Source organism: Pinus tabuliformis, chromosome 7 (assembly GCF_031772625.1).
Source record: "Pinus tabuliformis cultivar Carrire ecotype Pingquan chromosome 7, CPIR1, whole genome shotgun sequence".
Classification (NCBI taxonomy): Eukaryota; Viridiplantae; Streptophyta; class Pinopsida; order Pinales; family Pinaceae; genus Pinus; species Pinus tabuliformis.
The window spans coordinates 957021633-957028793 of NC_142293.1; positions in this window are offsets into that span (position 1 = coordinate 957021633).

Below are 7161 nucleotides of genomic sequence, written 5' to 3' on the forward strand. Positions count from 1 at the left end.
ATTCTCACTTCACCTCACCGCTTTCCACCCATTCATCCATTCATTCCATTTCATTTCATTAATAAAGGTTTTTTTTAGGCAACTAAGGTTATTTTGTGCAGCTGGAGGACACCATTGCAGTTCCCGCAGCTATTTGGCAATTCTGCAGCCGTTTAGCCTTTCCGCAGCCCTCTGCACCTGCACAAAGAAACACAGTCTGTTTGAGAAATTTTTACAGTTCAAAAATCATCAATAACAAGGAGGAAAGAGTCATGTAACAGCAATAAGTTGACAAAGGGTTAGTGGCAAATCATCAAAAGGCAAACCAAACGCGGATCTGAGGTATGTTTTAAATCTTAAACTTACAGTTATTTCATTACGCAAAGTTTTCTGGGTTATGTCTTTTTGCCACTAATTGTAATGATTACCCATTTTCCCTACCATGCGACCATATATCCATGTATCTCCCAAGTCTATCAGTCCTTGATTACCACGATTTTGAAAATCACTTACGGCTGCTTCTGTCATTAAGGCTTTCGTACCCTAGTGACGTAGCCTAATGTACTACGACTCTCTAAGTCCTCATCCCGCAGCCATGTGTAAACCTACAGCCGAAATCTAAGGATCTAGCCGTTTCCATTCATTATTTCGAAACCCTCCTACGCTTATAACACTCCATTTCACGCTGTTCCATTCTCTCATTTCCTTCATTCCGTTCCACTCACTACGTTGCCTCCATAAACCATACTCTGTTTTTTCCTCTCTGCTAATTCTGAGAAACAGTGAATACATATAACCAGTGAACGTATGTTACGGTTGTATTACGACTGCTAAGCCACCGTTCCACTGTGTTAAAGCTGTTAATCCACCATTTCACTATGTTCAAGCCGTGAATTCACTGTGTCTAAGGCTATTGCTGAAACCATACAACCTCTTTTCCACAAAATTCTGAACAGAGCCGAGAATTTACTGTGTAAAGCCACCATTGAAGTCGTGTTTTAGAACAGAGCCGTAGAGTCAATGGGGAAACTTTTAAGGGCTGAACCAGAAGGTTCAAAATTCCTGGAAGCATATCCTCAAATTAAGGAGGCGTTGCAGAAAGCCAACTGGCTACAGTGCATCAAGAGATTTAAAGGCTACCACAAGGAGGTTACAAAGGCCTTTGCAAGGTCATTCAGAGATAAAGACAGTCAAGTGGAGGTGGGTGATTTAACGTTTGCAGTCAATGAGGGCAGCATAGCACAAGCTACATCTCTCCCACAAACCGGAGAAAGGTGGTTTAAAAACCGGTCAGTTCAAGATCAATAATGGAAGCATATTTTGAAAAACCCAGGTATGGATACCAGTGTCTTCACAAAAGGAATTCCTGTCACTTATGTTAAGGAAGAATGGAAAATTTTACTGTTGTTAGTGCAAAAATTTTTCACTTGTGAAGGGAGATTTGGGGTCTTATATGTTTATCATGGTAAAGTTATGCTGCAATTTCAAGGAGAACATGATATAAATCTTCCCTACTTTCTATTCCAAAGCCTTAGAAAAATGTGTTCCATGGCCCAAAGGAATCCACGAAACATTGAAGCACATCTCTGTCATCATAGTCTTGTTAAGATGTTAGTGGAGGAACAATTAAAAGAAAAACGAGACACCTGGGAGAAATTCCTTGTGAGAAATCATTTTGAAGAAGCTGGAGAAACCTCTGTGCCTAGAAAAAGTAGAAGAAAAAGAAAAGAGGATACCCCTGAAACTGATATCTTAGAGGGAACTGTCCAAGGACAGATTGAAGAGAAAACTAAAGTACATCATTCTGAACATGAGATTGAGCCTGAACCTACTGTGGACAGTGATCCAATAGCTCAAGGGATTATCACACAAACCCTCTCAGAACTTGCCCAAGAAGCTACCCAGAAGAGAAAAGAAGATAGGAAGAAACAAAAGCAAGACAAGGGAAAATCCATAGTTCAAGAAACTTATCAGACTCCAGAGAATTCTAGTGAGGAAGATAGTCAGCCCTTAGCACAAAGGTTGGCCAAACTCCATGAAAAAACTGCCCTTTCCAAGAAAGTAAAAGTGCAGAAACCAAGGAAAAAGGCACAAAAAGAAACACAGAGTGTTGCCAATGTAAGAAGGAGCAGCAGATTGCAGAATAAAGGAAGAGCCACAAGGACACTTTTCATTGATCTAAGCACACCTAAGAATGGTGCTATAAAATCAGACTTTGAAGATAGTCCACAACATGATGAAGCTACCCCTCCAAGGGAGGACAGTCCATTTCAGCCGGAGTTTGAAACTGAAATTGAGCATGAACACAGTCCAAGGAAGTCACCAATGGTTGACCCAGCTCAGCAAGAGGTGTACAACTATTTTGAAACATTGGAGCAGAACACTGCTGGCCCAAGTAATATCATACCTCATGAGCAGCAAATAGACATACTCAAACAAGAGATCTATGAACTTGAGGTGCTAAATCGCCACATTAAGCAGGAAAATGAAAAAATAAAGCAGCAAGCTGATATTGACAAAATGGTCCAAGATAACACCATGCTTCACATGGGCATGTGGCAGAAGAAAAACAGGAGACTCAAGAAGAAATGTAGAAGGCTAAACAGAGCCTTAATCAATTTGAAATTCAGATGCATGTTCAAGAGACCAAAAGTCAATGTCTCCACACAGAGGAAGAAGAGGAGATTGGATGTCTTAGCAGAGGCATCCCAGCAGGTGGATTGAGCTGTGTTTTCATTGCATGAGGACATGCAATACCCTCGTAGTGGGGGTATGTAGAGCCTCTACTTTACACCTACTTGTCTACCATTTCCCTAAGTTTTTCCTCAGCTTTTCTTCACTTTTGCCTCATTTTCACTGTAAAACCACCCAGATCATTACATTAGGTGTCATTAAGCATGATCAAGTGAGTTTTGCTAATGGGTGACTGTTTTGTTTAGATTTTGACATACTTGCAGGAATTCCGCAGCTGTCTGGCAATCCCGCAGCCATTCAGCGATCCCGCAGCCATCTGATGATCCCGCAACCTTTTTGTTAAACTCAAGGTTCCACGTGTCAGTTTGCCAAATGAGCCACATGGGCACTTAGGTATCAACGTGCTCGAGGTTCCTGTGCCATTTGTTCAACCATTCACGTCATCTGTACCTCCGGTCAAAACTAGTCAAGTTACGGTCAAATAAAGGCAGCTTAACGGTGATTGTAAGCTGTTAGGTCACGTCAGCTCAAACGGTGACTTGTCCGCGTTTTGCAGGTGGTAGGGGACATGATCTAACACTGGATTCATTGCCCATGACGACAGAACCTCCAGCTCATCCACGCAGCCTTATGATGTGTCAATAAACCTTAAATACGCATTACAGTTAGTTGTTTTTCAGTTATTAGCTGTACGTGTTAGGCCATCCTTCAGATGCCTATATATACTTGCGTCTGCGTACGCTTATTTTACTTTTTAGCTGTTGTACTTTCTGAACTTGTGATAATTTTAAGAGCATTTGTAAACTCTGTTTTTATAGTGCTGTTCTAGCACTCTGTTTTGTACATTTCTGCAAATGGAGCAATAGAAACAGTGCTGTTTTGAAGCTTTCAGTTCCTTAAGTCTTCTTGTGGCTGAATGAATGGAGGGCCCCTGTTCATGTTAGCCTCTGTAAAGTATTTTATGTTCAGCATTTCTTTATTTTCTCATTCAGCATTTCTTTAAACATGTATAGTTTGATTTATTTGATTTCTTTTCTCTCAAGCTGATCAGTATTATTTCCTTGCAGGTTTTTAGCCCGGGATTTGTTTTTATGTTTGTGTATTTGCTTTACAAACTAATGGTATTTGAAGTTGACAGGTTCAAGTTGCTGCCTTTGTTTTTATAGCTGATTTTTAGTCTTATTTCTCAAAGTTCTGCTAACACATGAATGATCTTTTATCATAAATTGTTATCTTTTAAGGATCAGAATACCACTAACTTGCAGTTGGATTTGAGTGCTTTTTAGACTAATCTTTCACTACTTTCTAATCATACTTTGCATAGTACATATGTCAGAAGTAGAGAGTTAGAAAGAGCAAAACGTTATCATTAGTCTTTAAAGTAGATTTTTCTCATTTTTAATCACTTTTCTAATTCAACTTGAGCTACTTCCTAATCGTGCTTTACACAGCACTATGTGTTTGAAGCAGGGAGTTAGGGAGAGATAATCATTATCTTTGGTTTTAAAAGTGACTTTCTTTTCTTTTATTTGCAGCAGCATGAATGGTGTCTAGTGCCATTGGAAGTGGTTCTTTGCTTTCAAGTTATTTCAAGTTATTTATTTCTTTCAAGCATTTCCTTTCAAGCAAGTAGTTAGAGATCACTAATCACACACTATCACTCATTTGTTTATAAATCACCACTCCATCTTAGGAAGATAAATTAACCACAAACAACACCCCCAACGATAAAAAAAACTCTAAGAGGTTGCTTAAGTACATATAGTACACCTTCACTTCATCAGCTTACGAGCCCCGGGTTGACAATTAATACTAGCAATTTAGATAACACTAAATTGACTAAACACCATCCTTTGATTGACTCCATAGCCCAATGGCTTGAAGGCCTTGCTTCATCCATCTGTTCCTAGAATTCCACCACTCAACCAAATTCAAAACCTTATGAACATTAAGAACTAGCCTAAAATCCCACCCAAAACAAAGTTAAATTATAAAGAGAGAGCCCTCTCTGGACTTAGGTTGGCTAGAACCAAAGTCTAAAAGATTAGGTTTGTGGTTACCTCAGATTATTCCTTCTTTTGATAACTTCTAAGGAAGACTTCTGAGTGATAACATAGTGGCAGCCATACTAGGGATTCAAACCCTCAGTCTTAATAAACCTTTGAGAAATTTCAAATTTTTATTTCAAGCCTCTTGAAGGGTTTATTAAAAGTTATTTAAAAAATCTCTTAAAAATAAAATAATTAGAAAAAGCTTGAAATATTCCTTCAAGGATAACTCATTATACTAGGGAAAACCCTGATCCAAACCCTCCCCAAGTATTTGACAATCCTAATCTAATTTCAAGAATATCCAGAAGACAAGAAAGTTCAGTCAGTCCTGCACCTTCAATTAAAGAAGATTCCTGCCCAGATGAGTGATTGTTTTTAGAAGACCTCCCATTTGATGAGTATTTTTACCTTTCCCTATTTAGAACCAGGTCTAAAAGTGCACTTGATGACATAGTTCTAGATCCAAAATTTACAGCTGAACTTGAAGTCCAAAGGGAAAAATTGTCAATTGATCTGTATATTAATGGAGTTTAGGCTTCTGTGATCCATATTATGTTAGAGAAAGATTTCGGCGAAAATCACATGGAAAATCATTTGTCGACGCGTTTCGAACCAACTAGTGTGGTTCATCGTAACTTGTCCTGACGATGAACCACACTAGTTGGTTCGAAACGCGTCGACAAATGATTTTCCATGATCTGTATATTCTAAATTCCCCTCAGTCATCCCTCACTACTGCTAAGATCTTTGAACTTTCTAAAACAGATTCAACTCCCTTTAGCTCACCATTATTTCCTTCCATCTCTGAAGTTCATTCCTCGCCTCCATTTATACCTTCACTTCCCCACCAACCTACCATTACACATCAGTCACCCATTACTCCCAGTGCCTCATTACCCCTTGTATCATCCTCGGGAACCCAAACTTCGCTTCTTAGTCCTGCCCAACTTAGAGCCATGGAAAACAGATATGCTCCTCTTGTGTTGTGGGCTTCACTAGGTGCCATGCCATAAGACTACTAGAACAAAATCATCCAATTTGATGGCATAGGACCCTATACAGCACAACAACACACAAAAAAGATGACAAATCATTTTGAATTACATGAAATTGATATTGAAGATGTCCAAATGAGTCTGTTTTCTCATAATTTAGCTGGTGATGTAAGAACATGGTTTAGATCTTTACTTGCTAACAGCATAAACACTTTAGAAGTATTTTACCAACAATTTTTAAATAGATGGGAAAAGAAAAAGAACCCTCTGCAGATCCTTCAAGAATATGAAAACATCAAGAGAGGACCAAATGAAATAGTCCAATATTATTGTACTAGATTCAACAATATATACAATGGAATAGCAGTCAATCTTAGACCCCCACCTGGCTTAGCTCTAATAAAGTTTCTTGATGGGTTTGATACTGATATGGCCTTCCAACTTAGAGAGAGAAATCCTCCAACTCTAGAAGATATGCAGAGTGTAGCAGTTAGTGCAGAAGCTAATTTTCTAGCAAAAAGAGCTAAGCGTAGGAATGAAAGGAGAGCACCCATGAAAGATGAAGCCTCACCCTTTGACCTTAAAATGGATGCCCTATCCAAATGAATGGAAAAACTGATGGATAGGATGGAGAAAATTGAATGAAAGCGTCACTGGGATAATCAACAGGCACCTCCAGTGAGAAATCCAAACTTTAGAAAGAATCAAAATCAGAACACTAGAAAAAATGGGCCTGATCAGAATATTAGGCCTCCTTTTCAAGAAAACTATGCTGAAACTTCCCATTCAAAAGACCCTAAACAAGACACACAAATTAACTTAATGGGATTAGATGAGGAGGAAACTGTCTTTTTAAGTCAAGATGATTAGGAATTACATATGCTTCAGCAATTACAAACCCAATCCGAAGAATCATTTGATTACAAGCATGGGTATGATTCTGCTATCTTCAAAGTGAACAAATAGTACAATTTGAGGAATAAAAGGAACACTGATACTCCTGACCAAAACAACAAAGAAGTACCAAATCAACCTAAGAAAATTAAAGCAGTTCTAGTTACAAAAACTCTCCAAATCCTCTTTAGACCAAATCAGAACCCTCCTAGTCCCACTATTGTAGATGTAACCAATGACCAACCCCATGATAATCAACCATCCACTGCAATCCCCTCCAAGGAGACAGTGGAAGAAACTCCAAACATCAAATACTTCAAATACCGAAAAAGAAGAGCAATAAACTCCAAACCTTGTTGTTAAAATTCCAAGCACTCAAACAGAGAAATCCCCTTTGCCTTTCAATTTGGGGGCAGAGGTAGCCAAATTGAAAATCTCGGTTCCCTTAACAGAGCTGATTAAACATGAAACTTACAAATCTCAAATAATCAAATCGTTAAAATTCATTGAGAATGAAGACTTTGTTAACTTATTTGATGATCAGCCTG